Source organism: Rhipicephalus microplus, chromosome 3 (assembly GCF_043290135.1).
Source record: "Rhipicephalus microplus isolate Deutch F79 chromosome 3, USDA_Rmic, whole genome shotgun sequence".
Lineage (NCBI taxonomy): Eukaryota > Metazoa > Arthropoda > Arachnida > Ixodida > Ixodidae > Rhipicephalus > Rhipicephalus microplus.
The window spans coordinates 85,293,087-85,306,823 of record NC_134702.1 but is presented as its reverse complement, the minus strand read 5'-3'; the positions used below and the strand labels follow the sequence as shown (position 1 = coordinate 85,306,823).

The following is a 13,737-nucleotide window of genomic DNA, read 5'->3' as shown; positions in this document are numbered from 1 at the left end:
GCTCTCTTGTCGCCATCTCCGGCGTGGTCTAGTGGTCATGATATTTGGCTTTCACACAGAAGGCCCGGGTTCGATTCCCGGCGTCGGAAAGTGCGGTCTCATGGTGTAACGGCTAGCACTCTGGGCTCTGAATCCAGCGATACGGGTTCAAATCTCGGTTAGACCTTGCTTTTTATTTTTGCTAATGCAGCAAAGGCTGGCAATGACGAAACTGTCCACGAATAGACACCGGTACCAGCGCTCGGTCGCTTGTCGCCATTTCAGGCGTGGTGTAGTGGCTGGGATATCTGGCTTTCACTAAGAAGGCCCAGGTTCGAATCCCGGCGTCGGAAAGTGCAGTCTCATGGTGTAACGGTTAGCACTCTGGAGTCTAAATACAGCGATCCGAGTTCAAATCTCGGTGAGACCTTGCTTTTTATTTTTGCTAATGCAGCAAAAGCTGGCAACGACGAAAATGTCCACGAATGGAGAACGGTACTAGCGCTCGTTCTCTTGTCGTCATCTCCGGCGTGGTCTAAATTCTAGGATATGTGGCTTTCACCCAGAAGGCCCGGGTTCGATTCCCGGCATCGGAAAGTGTGGTCTCATGGTGTAACGGTTAGCACTCTGGACTCTGAATCCAGTGATCCGAGTTCAAATCTCGGTGAGACATTGCTTTTTTATTTTTGCTAATGCAGCAAAAGCTGGCCACGACGAAACTGTCCACGAACAAACACCGGTATTAGCACTCATTCCTTTGGCGCGATCTGTGGCATGGTCTAGTGGCTAGGATATCTGGCTTTCACCAAGAAGGCCCGGGTTTCATTCCCGGTGTTGGAAAGTGCGGTCTCATGGTAAAACAGCTAGCACTCTGGACTATGAATCTGGGGAACCGAGTTCAAATCTCGGTGATACCTTGCTTCTTATTTTTGCTAATGCAAAAAAAGCTGGAAACGGCGAAACTGTCCGCGAATAGACTCCAGTACTAGCGCTCGTTCTCTTGTCGCCATCTCCGGCATGGTCTAGTGGCTAGGATATTTGGCTTTCACCCAGAAGGCCTAGGTTCAAATCCCGGCGTCGGAAAGTGCAGTCTCATGGTGTAACGGTTAGCACTCTGGAATCTAAATACAGCGATCCGAGTTCAATTCTCGGTGAGACCTTGCTTTTTTATTTTTGCTAATGCAGCAAAAGCTGGCAGCGACGAAACTGTCCACGAACAAACACCGGTATTAGCACTCATTCCTTTGGCGCGATCTGTGGCATGGTCTAGTGGCTAGGATATCTGGCTTTCACCAAGAAGGCCCGGGTTTCATTCCCGGTGTTGGAAAGTGCGGTCTCATGGTAAAACAGCTAGCACTCTGGACTATGAATCTGGGGAACCGAGTTCAAATCTCGGTGATACCTTGCTTCTTATTTTTGCTAATGCAAAAAAAGCTGGCAACGGCGAAACTGTCCGCGAATAGACTCCAGTACTAGCGCTCGTTCTCTTGTCGCCATCTCCGGCATGGTCTAGAGGCTAGGATATTTGGCTTTCACCCAGAAGGCCTAGGTTCAAATCCCGGCGTCGGAAAGTGCAGTCTCATGGTGTAACGGTTAGCACTCTGGAATCTAAATACAGCGATCCGAGTTCAATTCTCGGTGAGACCTTGCTTTTTTATTTTTGCTAATGCAGCAAAAGCTGGCAGCGACGAAACTGTCAACGAATAGACCGTGGTACCGATGCTCGCTGCCTGGTGCCATCTTCAGCGTGGTAAATTGGCTAGGATATCTGGCTTTCACCCAGAAGGCTCGGGTTCGATTCCCAGCGTCGGAAAGTGCGGTCTCTTGGTGTAACGGTTAGCACTCTGGACTCTGAATCCAGCGATCCGAGTTCAAATCTTCGTGAGACCTTGCTTTTTATTTTTGCTAATGCAGCAAAAGCTGGCAACGACGAAACTGTCAGCGAATAGACCGCGGTACCGATGCTCGCTGCCTTGTGCGATTTCCGGCGTGGTCTAGTGTCTAGGATATCTGGCTTTCACTAAGAAGGCCCGGCTTCGATTCCCGGCGTCGGAAAGTGTGGTCTCATGGTGTGACGGTTAGCACTCTGGACTCTGAATCCAGCGATCCGAGTTCAAATCTCGGTGAGACATTGCTTTTTTATTTTTGCTAATGCAGCAAAAGCTGGCAACGACGAAACTGTCCACGAACAGACACCGGTATTAGCGCTCATTCCTTTGGCGCCATCTGTGGCATGGTCTAGTGGCTAGGATATCTGGCTTTCACCAAGAAGGCCCGGGTTTCATTCCCGGTGTTGGAAATTGCGGTCTCATGGTGAAACAGCTAGCACTCTGGACTATGAATCTGGGGAACCGAGTTCAAATCTCGGTGATACCTTGCTTCTTATTTTTGCTAATGCAACAAAAGCTGGCAACGGCGAAACTGTCGACGAATAGACACCGGTACCAGCGCTCGGTCGCTTGTCGCCATTTCAGGCGTGGTGTAGTGGCTGGGATATCTGGCTTTCACTAAGAAGGCCCGGCTTCGATTCCCGGCGTCGGAAACTGTGGTCTCATGGTGTAATGGTTAGCACTCTGGACTTTGAATCCAGCGATCCAAGTTCAAATCTCGGTGACACCTTGCATTTTACTTTTGCTAATGCTGCAAAAGCTGGCAACGACGAAAGTGTCAACGAATAGACCGCGGTACCGATTCTCGCTCCCTCGAGCCATCTCTGGCGTGGTCTAGTGGCTAGCATAACTGGCTTTCACCCAGAAGGCCCGCGTTCCATTCCCGGCATCGGAAAGTGTGGTCCATTCGTGTAATGGTTAGCACTTTGCACTCTGCATCCAGCGATCTGAGTCCAAATCTCGGTGAGACCTTGCTTTTTATTTTTGCTATTGCAGCGAAAGCTGGCAACGACGAAACTGTCCACGACTAGACACCGGTACCAGCGCTCGTTCTCTTGCCATCATCTCCGGCGTGGTGTAGTGGCTAGGATATCTGGCCTTCACCCAGAAGGCCCGGGTTCGATTCCCGGCATCGGAAAGTGCGGTCTCAAGGTGTAACGGTTAGCCCTCTAGACTCTGAATCCAGCGATCCGAGTTCAAATCTCGGTGAGACCTTGCTTTTTATTTTTGCTAATGCAGCAAAAGCTGGCAACGACGAAACTGTCAGCGAATAGACCGCGGTACCGATGCTCGCTGCCTTGAGCCATCTCTGGCGTGGTCTAGTGGCTAGTAAATCTGGCTTTCACCCAGAAGGCCCGGGTTCCATTTTCGGAATCGGAAAGTGTGGTCTATTGGTGTCATGGTTAGCACTCTGCACTCTGCATCCAGCGATCTTAGTCCAAATCTCGGTGAGACCTTGCTTTTTATTTTTGCTAAAGCAGCGAAAGCTGGCAACGACGAAACTGTCCGCGAACAGACACTGGTACTAGCGCTCATTCCCTTGGCGCCATCTTTGGCATGGTCTAGTGGCTAGGATATCTGGCTTTAACCAAGAAGGCCCGGGTTTCATTCCCGGTGTTGGAAAGTGCGGTCAATGGTGAAACAGCTAGCACTCTGGACTCTGAATCTAAGGAACCGAGTTCAAATCTCGGAGAGACCTTGCTTTTTATTTTTGCTAATGCAACAAAAGCTGGCAACGGCGAAACTGTCCGCGAATAGACTCCAGTACTAGCGCTCGTTCTCTTGTCGCCATCTCCGGTGTGGTCTAGTGGCTAGGATATTTGGCTTTCACCCAGAAGGCCCAGGTTCGATTCCCGGCGTCGGAAAGTGCGGTCTCATGGTGTAACGGTTAGAACTCTGGACTCTGAATCCAGTGATCCGAGTTCAAATTTTGGTGAGACCTTGCTTTTTATTTTTGCTAATGCAGCAAAAGCTGGCAACGACGAAACTGTCAGCGAATAGACCGCGGTACCAATGCTCGCTGCCTTGAGCCATCTCCGACGTGGTCTAGTGGCTAGGATATCTGGCTTTCACAAAGAAGGTCCGGGTTCGATTCCCGGCGTCGGAAAGTGCGGTCTCATGGTGTAATTATTAGCCCTCTGGACTTTGAATCCAGCGATCTTAGTTCCAATCTCGGTGAGACCTTGCTTTTTATTTTTGCTAATGCAGCAAAAGCTGGCAACGACGAAACTGTCAGCCAATAGACCGCGGTACAGATGCTCGCTGCCTTGAGCCATCTCCGGCGTGGTCTAGTGGCTAGGATATCTGGCTTTCACAAAGAAGGCCCATGTTCAATTCTCGGTGTCGGAAAGTGCGGTCTCATGGTGTAATGGTTAGCACTCTGGACTTTGAATCCAGCGATCTGAGTTCAAATCTCGGTGAGACCTTGCTTTTTATTTTTGCTAATGCAGCAAAGGCTGGCAATGACGAAACTGTCCGCGAACAGACACCGGTACTAGCGCTCATTCCCTTGACGCCATCTGTGGCATGGTCTAGTGGCTAGGATATCTGGCTTTCACCAAAAAGGCCCAGGTTCGAATCCCGGCGTCGGAAAGTGCAGTCTCATGGTGTAACGGTTAGCACTCTGGAGTCTAAATACAGCGATCCGAGTTCAAATCTCGGTGAGACCTTGCTTTTTATTTTTGCTAATGCAGCAAAAGCTGGCAACGATGAAACTGTCCACGAATGGACAACGGTACCAGCGCTCGTTCTCTTGTCGTCATCTCCGGCGTGGTCTAGTTTCTAGGATATGTGGCTTTCACCCAGAAGGCCCGGGTTCGATTCCCGGCATCGGAAAGTATGGTCTCATGGTGTAACGGTTAGCACTCTGGACTCTGAATCCAGCGATCCGAGTTCAAATCTCGGTGCTACTTGCTTCTCATTTTTGCTAATGCAACAAAAGCTGGCAACGGCGAAACTGTCCGCCAATAGACACCGGTACTAGCGCTCATTCTCTTGGCGCCATCTGTGGCATGTTCTAGTGGCTAGGATATCTGGCTTTCACCCAGAAGGCCCAGGTTCAAATCCCGGCGTCGGAAAGTACAGTCTCATGGTGTAACGGTTAGCACTATGGAATCTAAATACAGCGATCCGAGTTCAATTCTCGGTGAGACCTTGCTTTTTTATTTTTGCTAATGCAGCAAAAGCTTGCAGCGACGAAACTGTCAACGAATAGACCGCGGTACCGATGCTTGCTGCCTTGTGCCATCTTCAGCGTGGTATAGTGGCTAGGATATCTGGCTTTCACCCAGAAGGCCTGGATTCGATTCCCAGCGTCGGAAAGTGCGGTCTCATGGTGTAACGGTTAGCACTCTGAACTCTGAATCCAGCGATCCGAGTTCAAATCTCGGTGAGACCTTGCTTTTTATTTTTGCTAATGCAGCAAAAGCTGGCAACGACGAAACTGTCAGCGAATAGACCACGGTACCGATGCTCGCTGCCTTTAGCCATCTCCGGCGTGGTCTAGTGGCTAGGATATCTGGCTTTCACCCAGAAGGCCCGGGTTCGATTCCCGGCGTCGGAAAGTGCGGTCTCATGGTGTAACGGTTAGCACTCTGGACTATGAATCTGGGGAACCGAGTTCAAATCTCGGTGATACCTTGCTTCTTATTTTTGCTAATGCAACAAAAGCGGGCAACGGCGAAACTGTCCACGAATAGACACCGGTACCAGCGCTCGGTCGCTTGTCGCCATTTCAGGCGTGGTGTAGTGGCTGGGATATCTGGCTTTCACTAAGAAGGCCCGGCTTCGATTCCCGGCGTCGGAAACTGTGGTCTCATGGTGTAACGGTTAGCACTCTGGACTTTGAATCCAGCGATCCAAGTTCAAATCTCGGTGACACTTTGCATTTTACTTTTGCTAATGCTGCAAAAGCTGGCAACGACGAAAGTGTCAACGAATAGACCGCGGTACCGATGCTCGCTCCCTCGAGCCATCTCTGGCGTGGTCTAGTGGCTAGCATATCTGGCTTTCACCCAGAAGGCCCGCGTTCCATTCCCGGCATCGGAAAGTGTGGTCCATTCGTGTAATGGTTAGCACTTTGCACTCTGCATCCAGCGATCTGAGTCCAAATCTCGGTGAGACCTTGCTTTTTAATTTTGCTAAAGCAGCGAAAGCTGGCAACGACGAAACTGTCCGCGAACAGACACCGGTACTAGCGCTCATTCCCTTGGCGCCATCTGTGGCATGGTCTAGTGGCTAGGATATCTGGCTTTCACCAAGAAGGCCCGGGTTTCATTCCCGGTGTTGGAAAGTGCGGTCAATGGTGAAACAGCTAGCACTCTGGACTCTGAATCTAGGGAACCGAGTTCAAATCTCGGAGGGACCTTGCTTTTTATTTTTGATAATGCAACAAAAGCTGGCAACGGCGAAACTGTCCGCGAATAGACTCCAGTACTAGCGCTCGTTCTCTTGTCGCCATCTCCGGTGTGGTCTAGTGGCTAGGATATTTGGCTTTCACCCAGAAGGCCCAGGTTCGATTCCCGCCGTCGGAAAGTGCGGTCTCATGGTGTAACGGTTAGAACTCTGGACTCTGAATCCAGTGATCCGAGTTCAAATTTTGGTGAGACCTTGCTTTTTATTTTTGCTAATGCAGCAAAAGCTGGCAACGACGAAACTGTCAGCGAATAGACCGCGGTACCAATGCTCGCTGCCTTGAACCACCTCCGACATGGTCTAGTGGCTAGGATATCTGGCTTTCACAAAGAAGGCCCGGGTTCGATTCCCGGCGTCGGAAAGTGCGGTCTCATGGTGTAATTATTAGCACTCTGGACTTTGAATCCAGCGATCTCAGTTCCAATCTCGGTGAGACCTTGCTTTTTATTTTTGCTAATGCAGCAAAAGCTGGCAACGACGAAACTGTCAGCCAATAGACCGCGGTACAGATGCTCGCTGCCTTGAGCCATCTCCGGCTGGTCTAGTGGCTAGGATATCTGGCTTTCACAAAGAAGGCCCGTGTTCAATTCTCGGTGTCGGAAAGTGCGGTCTCATGGTGTAATGGTTAGCACTCTGGACTTTGAATCCAGCGATCTGAGTTCAAATCTCGGTGAGACCTTGCTTTTTATTTTTGCTAATGCAGCAAAGGCTGGCAATGACGAAACTGTCCGCGAACAGACACCGGTACTAGCGCTCATTCCCTTGGCGCCATCTGTGGCATGGTCTAGTGGCTAGGATATCTGGCTTTCACCAAGAAGGCCCAGGTTCGAATCCCGGCGTCGGAAAGTGCAGTCTCATGGTGTAACGGTTAGCACTCTGGAGTCTAAATACAGCGATCCGAGTTCAAATCTCGGTGAGACCTTGCTTTTTATTTTTTCTAATGCAGCAAAAGCTGGCAACGATGAAACTGTCCACGAATGGACAACGGTACCAGTGCTCGTTTTCTTGTCGTCATCTCCGGCGTGGTCTAGTTTCTAGGATATGTGGCGTTCACCCAGAAGGCCCGGGTTCGATTCCCGGCATCGGAAAGTATGGTCTCATGGTGTAACGGTTAGCACTCTGGACTCTGAATCCAGCGATCCGAGTTCAAATCTCGGTGATACTTGCTTCTTATTTTTGCTAATGCAACAAAAGCTGGCAACGGCGAAACTGTCCGCCAATAGACACCGGTACTAGCGCTCATTCCATCGGCGCCATCTGTGGCATGGTCTAGTGGCTAGGATATCTGGCTTTCACCCAGAAGGCCCAGGTTCAAATCCCGGCGTCGGAAAGTACAGTCTCATGGTGTGACGGTTAGCACTATGGAATCTAAATACAGCGATCCGAGTTCAATTCTCGGTGAGACCTTGCTTTTTTATTTTTGCTAATGCAGCAAAAGCTTGCAGCGACGAAACTGTCAACGAATAGACCGCGGTACCGATGCTCGCTGCCTTGTGCCATCTTCAGCGTGGTATAGTGGCTAGGATATCTGGCTTTCACCCAGAAGGCCCGGTTCGATTCCCAGCGTCGGAAAGTGCGGTCTCATGGTGTAACGGTTAGCACTCTGAACTCTGAATCCAGCGATCCGAGTTCGAATCTTCGTGAGACCTTGCTTTTTATTTTTGCTAATGCAGCAAAAGCTGGCAACGACGAAAGTGTCAACGAATAGACCGCGGTACCGATGCTCGCTCCTTCGAGCCATCTCTGGCGTGGTCTAGTGGCTAGCATATCTGGCTTTCACCCAGAAGGCCGAGGTTCCATTCCCGGCATCGGAAAGTGTGGTCCATTGGTGTAATGGTTAGCACTTTGCACTCTGCATCCAGCGATCTGAGTCCAAATCTCGGGGAAACCTTGCTTTTTATTTTTGCTATTGCAGCGAAAGCTGGCAACGACGAAACTGTCCACGACTAGACACCGGTACCAGCGCTCGTTCTCTTGTCATCATCTCCGGCGTGGTCTAGTTGCTAGGATATCTGGCTTTCACCCAGAAGGCCCGGGTTCGATTCCCGGCATCGGAAAGTGCGGTCTCAAGGTGTAACGGTTAGCCCTCTGGACTCTGAATCCAGCGATCCGAGTTCAAATCTCGGTCAGACCTTGCTTTTTATTTTTGCTAATGCAGCAAAAGCTGGCAACGACGAAACTGTCAGCGAATAGACCGCGGTACCGATGCTCGCTGCCTTGAGCCATCTCTGGCGTGGTCTAGTGGCTAGTATATCTGGCTTTCACCCAGAAGGCCCGGGTTTGATTCCCGGCGTCGGAAAGTGTGGTCTATAGGTGTAATGGTTAGCACTCTGCACTCTGCATCCAGCGGTCTGAGTCCAAATCTCGGTGAGACCTTGCTTTTTATTTCTGCTAATGCAGCGAAAGCTGGCAACGACGAAACTGTCCACGATTAGACACCGGTACCAGCGCTCGTTCTCTTGCCTTCATCTCCGGCGTGGTCTAGTGGCTAGGATATCAGGCTTTCACCCAGAAGGCCCGGGTTTGATTCCCGGCGTCGGGAAGTGCGGTCTCATGGTGTAACGGTTAGCACTCTGGACTCTGAATCAAGCGATCCGAGTTCAAATCTCGGTGAGACCTTGCTTTTTATTTTTGCTAATGCAGCAAAAGCTGGCAACGACGAAACTGTCAGCCAATAGACCGCGGTACAGATGCTCGCTGCCTTGAGCCATCTCCGGTGTGGTCTAGTGGCTAGGATATCTGGCTTTCACAAAGAAGGCCCGGGTTCAATTCTCGGTGGCGGAAAGTGCGGTCTCATGGTGTAATGGTTAGCACTCTGGACTTTGAATCCAGCGATCTGAGTTCAAATCCCGGTGAGACCTTGCTTTTTATTTTTGCTAATGCAGCAAAGGCTGGCAATGACGAAACTGTCCGCGAATAGACACCGGTGCCAGCGCTCGGTCGCTTGTCGCCATTTCAGGCGTGGTGTAGTGGCTGGGATATCTGGCTTTCACTAAGAAGGCCCAGGTTCGAATCCCGGCGTCGGAAAGTGCAGTCTCATGGTGTAACGGTTAGCACTCTGGACTCTGAATCCAGCGATCCGAGTTCAAATCTCGGTGAGACATTGCTTTTTTATTTTTGCTAATGCAGCAAAAGCTGGCAACGACGAAACTGTCCACGAACAGACACCGGTATTAGCACTCATTCCTTTGGCGCCATCTGTGGCATGGTCTAGTGGCTAGGATATCTGGCTTTCACCAAGAAGGCCTGGGTTTCATTCCCGGTGTTGGAAAGTGCGGTCTCATGGTAAAACAGCTAGCACTCTGGACTATGAATCTGGGGAACCGAGTTCAAATCTCGGTGATACCTTGCTTCTTATTTTTGCTAATGCAACAAAAGCTGGCAACGGCGAAACTGTCCGCGAATAGACTCCAGTACTAGCGCTCGTTCTCTTGTCGCCATCTCCGGCATGGTCTAGTGGCTAGGATATTTGGCTTTCACCCAGAAGGCCCAGGTTCAAATCCCGGCGTCGGAAAGTGCAGTCTCATGGTGTAACGGTTAGCACTCTGGAATCTAAATACAGCGATCCGAGTTCAATTCTCGGTGAGACCTTGCTTTTTTATTTTTGCTAATGCAGCAAAAGCTGGCAGCGACGAAACTGTCAACGAATAGACCGCGGTACCGATGCTCACTGCCTCGTGCCATCTTCAGCGTGGTAAAGTGGCTAGGATATCTGGCTTTCACCCAGAAGGCCCGGGTTCGATTCCCAGCGTCGGAAAGTGCGGTCTCTTGGTGTAACGGTTAGCACTCTGGACTCTGAATCCAGCGATCCGAGTTCAAATCTCGGTGACACCTTGCTTTTTATTTTTGCTAATGCAGCAAAAGCTGGCAACGACGAAACTGTCAGCGAATAGACCGCGGTACCGATGCTCGCTGCCTTGTGCAATTTCCGGCGTGGTCTAGTGTCTAGGATATCTGGCTTTCACAAAGAAGGCCCGGGTTCGATTCCCGGCGTCGGAAAGTGCGGTCTCATGGTGTAACGGTTAGCACTCTGGACTCTGAATCCAGCGATCCGAGTTCGAATCTCGGTGAGACCTTGCTTTTTATTTTTACTAATGCAACAAAAGCTGGCAAAGGCGAAACTGTCCGCGAATAGACCGCGGTACCGATGCTCGCTGCCTTGTGCGATTTCCGGCGTGGTCTAGTGTCTAGGATATCTGGCTTTCACAAAGAAGGCCCGGGTTCGATTCCCGGCGTCGGAAAGTGCGGTCTCATGGTGTAACGGTTAGCACTCTGGACTCTGAATCCAGCGATCCGGGTTCAAATCTCGGTTAGACCTTGCTTTTTATTTTTGCTAATGCAGCAAAGGCTGGCAATGACGAAACTGTCCGCGAATAGACACCGGTACCAGCGCTCGGTCGCTTGTCGCCATTTCAGGCGTGGTGTAGTGGCTGGGATATCTGGCTTTCACTAAGAAGGCCCGGCTTCGATTCCCGGCGTCGGAAACTGTGGTCTCATGGTGTAATGGTTAGCACTCTGGACTTTGAATCCAGCGATCCAAGTTCAAATTTCGGTGACACCTTGCATTTTACTTTTGCTAATGCTGCAAAAGCTGGCAACGACGAAAGTGTCAACGAATAGACCGCGGTACCGATGCTCGCTCCCTCGAGCCATCTCTGGCGTGGTCTAGTGGCTAGCATATCTGGCTTTCACCCAGAAGGCCCGCGTTCCATTCCCGGCATCGGAAAGTGTGGTCCATTCGTGTAATGGTTAGCACTTTGCACTCTGCATCCAGCGATCTGAGTCCAAATCTCGGTGAGACCTTGCTTTTTATTTTTGCTATTGCAGCGAAAGCTGGCAACGACGAAACTGTCCACGACTAGACACCGGTACCAGCGCTCGTTCTCTTGCCATCATCTCCGGCGTGGTCTAGTGGCTAGGATATCTGGCTTTCACCCAGAAGGCCCGGGTTTCATTCCCGGTGTTGGAAAGTGCGGTCAATGGTGGAACAGCTAGCACTCTGGACTCTGAATCTAGGGAACCGAGTTCAAATCTCGGAGAGACTTTGCTTTTTATTTTTGCTAATGCAACAAAAGCTGGCAACGGCGAAACTGTCCGCGAATAGACTCCAGTACTAGCGCTCGTTCTCTTGTCGCCATCTCCGGTGTGGTCTAGTGGCTAGGATATTTGGCTTTCACCCAGAAGGCCCAGGTTCGATTCCCGGCGTCGGAAAGTGCGGTCTCATGGTGTAACGGTTAGAACTCTGGACTCTGAATCCAGTGATCCGAGTTCAAATTTTGGTGAGACCTTGCTTTTTATTTTTCCTAATGCAGCAAAAGCTGGCAACGACGAAACTGTCAGCGAATAGACCGCGGTACCAATGCTCGCTGCCTTGAGCCATCTCCGACGTGGTCTAGTGGCTAGGATATCTGGCTTTCACAAACAAGGCCCGGGTTCGATTCCCGGCATCGGAAAGTGCGGTATCATGGTGTAATGGTTAGCACTCTGAACTTTGAATCCAGCGATCTCAGTTCATATCTCGGTGACACCTTGCATTTTACTTTTGCTAATGCTGCAAAAGCTGGCAACGACGAAAGTGTCAACGAATAGAGCGCGGTACCGATGCTCGCTGCCTTGAGCCATCTCCGGCGTGGTCTAGTGGCTAGCATATCTGGTTTTCACCCAGAAGGCCCGGGTTTCATTCCCGGAATCAGAAAGTGTGGTCTATTGGTGTCATGTTTAGCCTTCTGCACTCTGCATCCAGCGATCTGAGTCCAAATCTCGGTGAGACCTTGCTTTTTATATTTGCTAATGCTGCTAAAGCTGGCAACGATGAAACTGTCCGCGAACAGACACCGGTACTAGCGCTCATTCCCTTGGCGCCATCTGTGGCATGGTCTAGTGGCTAGGATATCTGGCTTTCACCAAGAAGGCCCGGGTTTCATTCCCGGTGTCGGAAAGTGCGGTCAATGGTGAAACAGCTAGCACTCTGGACTCTGAATCTAGGGAACCGAGTTCAAATCTCGGTGAGACCTTGCTTTTTATTTTTCCTAATGCAGCAAAAGCTGGCAACGACGAAACTGTCCGCGAAAACTTACCGGAACCAGAACTCATTCCCATGTCGCCATCTCTGGCGTGGTCTAGTGGCTAGGATATCTGGCTTTCACCCAGAAGGCCCGCGTTCCATTCCCGGCATCGGAAAGTGTGGTCCATTCGTGTAATGGTTAGCACTTTGCACTCTGCATCCAGCAATCTGAGTCCAAATCTCGGTGAGACCTTGCTTTTTATTTTTGCTATTGCAGCGAAAGCTGGCAACGACGAAACTGTCCACGACTAGACACCGGTACCAGCGCTCGTTCTCTTGCCATCATCTCCGGCGTGGTCTAGTGGCTAGGATATCTGGCTTTCACCCAGAAGGCCCGGGTTTCATTCCCGGTGTTGGAAAGTGCGGTCAATGGTGGAACAGCTAGCACTCTGGACTCTGAATCTAGGGAACCGAGTTCAAATCTCGGAGAGACTTTGCTTTTTATTTTTGCTAATGCAACAAAAGCTGGCAACGGCGAAACTGTCCGCGAATAGACTCCAGTACTAGCGCTCGTTCTCTTGTCGCCATCTCCGGTGTGGTCTAGTGGCTAGGATATTTGGCTTTCACCCAGAAGGCCCAGGTTCGATTCCCGGCGTCGGAAAGTGCGGTCTCATGGTGTAACGGTTAGAACTCTGGACTCTGAATTCAGTGATCCGAGTTCAAATTTTGGTGAGACCTTGCTTTTTATTTTTCCTAATGCAGCAAAAGCTGGCAACGACGAAACTGTCAGCGAATAGACCGCGGTACCAATGCTCGCTGCCTTGAGCCATCTCCGACGTGGTCTAGTTGCTAGGATATCTGGCTTTCACAAACAAGGCCCGGGTTCGATTCCCGGCATCGGAAAGTGCGGTATCATGGTGTAATGGTTAGCACTCTGAACTTTGAATCCAGCGATCTCAGTTCATATCTCGGTGACACCTTGCATTTTACTTTTGCTAATGCTGCAAAAGCTGGCAACGACGAAAGTGTCAACGAATAGAGCGCGGTACCGATGCTCGCTGCCTTGAGCCATCTCCGGCGTGGTCTAGTGGCTAGCATATCTGGTTTTCACCCAGAAGGCCCGGGTTTCATTCCCGGAATCAGAAAGTGTGGTCTATTGGTGTCATGTTTAGCCTTCTGCACTCTGCATCCAGCGATCTGAGTCCAAATCTCGGTGAGATCTTGCTTTTTATATTTGCTAATGCTGCTAAAGCTGGCAACGATGAAACTGTCCGCGAACAGACACCGGTACTAGCGCTCATTCCCTTGGCGCCATCTGTGGCATGGTCTAGTGGCTAGGATATCTGGCTTTCACCAAGAAGGCCCGGGTTTCATTCCCGGTGTCGGAAAGTGCGGTCAATGGTGAAACAGCTAGCACTCTGGACTCTGAATCTAGGGAACCGAGTTCAAATC

At 50.6% G+C, this 13,737-nt stretch overlaps 1 protein-coding gene and 25 non-coding genes across 26 annotated transcripts in view; all 26 read left to right on the top strand.

Annotated features, from left to right (window-relative positions):
• The window catches only part of LOC119182706 (uncharacterized), a 168,776-nt gene that overhangs the window by 74,882 nt on the left and 80,157 nt on the right, over window positions 1-13,737 (top strand). The gene's annotated exons all lie outside the window — the stretch shown is intronic.
• On the top strand, window positions 18-89 carry TRNAE-UUC (transfer RNA glutamic acid (anticodon UUC)). The gene has a single exon. It is a non-coding gene; the product is annotated as a tRNA-Glu (tRNA).
• Window positions 581-652, top strand: TRNAQ-CUG (transfer RNA glutamine (anticodon CUG)). The gene has a single exon. It is a non-coding gene; the product is annotated as a tRNA-Gln (tRNA).
• TRNAQ-UUG (transfer RNA glutamine (anticodon UUG)) lies at window positions 2,527-2,598 on the top strand. Its single transcript has one exon. It is a non-coding gene; the product is annotated as a tRNA-Gln (tRNA).
• On the top strand, window positions 2,935-3,006 carry TRNAE-UUC (transfer RNA glutamic acid (anticodon UUC)). The gene has a single exon. It is a non-coding gene; the product is annotated as a tRNA-Glu (tRNA).
• TRNAE-UUC (transfer RNA glutamic acid (anticodon UUC)) lies at window positions 3,662-3,733 on the top strand. The gene has a single exon. It is a non-coding gene; the product is annotated as a tRNA-Glu (tRNA).
• TRNAE-UUC (transfer RNA glutamic acid (anticodon UUC)) lies at window positions 3,904-3,975 on the top strand. Its single transcript has one exon. It is a non-coding gene; the product is annotated as a tRNA-Glu (tRNA).
• Window positions 4,223-4,294, top strand: TRNAQ-UUG (transfer RNA glutamine (anticodon UUG)). The gene has a single exon. It is a non-coding gene; the product is annotated as a tRNA-Gln (tRNA).
• Window positions 5,194-5,265, top strand: TRNAQ-CUG (transfer RNA glutamine (anticodon CUG)). The gene has a single exon. It is a non-coding gene; the product is annotated as a tRNA-Gln (tRNA).
• TRNAE-UUC (transfer RNA glutamic acid (anticodon UUC)) lies at window positions 5,359-5,430 on the top strand. The gene has a single exon. It is a non-coding gene; the product is annotated as a tRNA-Glu (tRNA).
• On the top strand, window positions 6,329-6,400 carry TRNAE-UUC (transfer RNA glutamic acid (anticodon UUC)). Its single transcript has one exon. It is a non-coding gene; the product is annotated as a tRNA-Glu (tRNA).
• TRNAQ-UUG (transfer RNA glutamine (anticodon UUG)) lies at window positions 6,889-6,960 on the top strand. The gene has a single exon. It is a non-coding gene; the product is annotated as a tRNA-Gln (tRNA).
• Window positions 7,375-7,446, top strand: TRNAQ-CUG (transfer RNA glutamine (anticodon CUG)). The gene has a single exon. It is a non-coding gene; the product is annotated as a tRNA-Gln (tRNA).
• On the top strand, window positions 8,267-8,338 carry TRNAE-UUC (transfer RNA glutamic acid (anticodon UUC)). The gene has a single exon. It is a non-coding gene; the product is annotated as a tRNA-Glu (tRNA).
• TRNAE-UUC (transfer RNA glutamic acid (anticodon UUC)) lies at window positions 8,509-8,580 on the top strand. The gene has a single exon. It is a non-coding gene; the product is annotated as a tRNA-Glu (tRNA).
• On the top strand, window positions 8,752-8,824 carry TRNAE-UUC (transfer RNA glutamic acid (anticodon UUC)). Its single transcript has one exon. It is a non-coding gene; the product is annotated as a tRNA-Glu (tRNA).
• Window positions 8,829-8,900, top strand: TRNAQ-CUG (transfer RNA glutamine (anticodon CUG)). The gene has a single exon. It is a non-coding gene; the product is annotated as a tRNA-Gln (tRNA).
• On the top strand, window positions 9,071-9,142 carry TRNAQ-UUG (transfer RNA glutamine (anticodon UUG)). The gene has a single exon. It is a non-coding gene; the product is annotated as a tRNA-Gln (tRNA).
• TRNAQ-CUG (transfer RNA glutamine (anticodon CUG)) lies at window positions 9,314-9,385 on the top strand. The gene has a single exon. It is a non-coding gene; the product is annotated as a tRNA-Gln (tRNA).
• On the top strand, window positions 9,724-9,795 carry TRNAE-UUC (transfer RNA glutamic acid (anticodon UUC)). Its single transcript has one exon. It is a non-coding gene; the product is annotated as a tRNA-Glu (tRNA).
• Window positions 10,286-10,357, top strand: TRNAQ-CUG (transfer RNA glutamine (anticodon CUG)). Its single transcript has one exon. It is a non-coding gene; the product is annotated as a tRNA-Gln (tRNA).
• TRNAQ-CUG (transfer RNA glutamine (anticodon CUG)) lies at window positions 10,528-10,599 on the top strand. Its single transcript has one exon. It is a non-coding gene; the product is annotated as a tRNA-Gln (tRNA).
• On the top strand, window positions 11,179-11,250 carry TRNAE-UUC (transfer RNA glutamic acid (anticodon UUC)). The gene has a single exon. It is a non-coding gene; the product is annotated as a tRNA-Glu (tRNA).
• Window positions 11,421-11,492, top strand: TRNAE-UUC (transfer RNA glutamic acid (anticodon UUC)). The gene has a single exon. It is a non-coding gene; the product is annotated as a tRNA-Glu (tRNA).
• TRNAE-UUC (transfer RNA glutamic acid (anticodon UUC)) lies at window positions 12,633-12,704 on the top strand. Its single transcript has one exon. It is a non-coding gene; the product is annotated as a tRNA-Glu (tRNA).
• On the top strand, window positions 12,875-12,946 carry TRNAE-UUC (transfer RNA glutamic acid (anticodon UUC)). The gene has a single exon. It is a non-coding gene; the product is annotated as a tRNA-Glu (tRNA).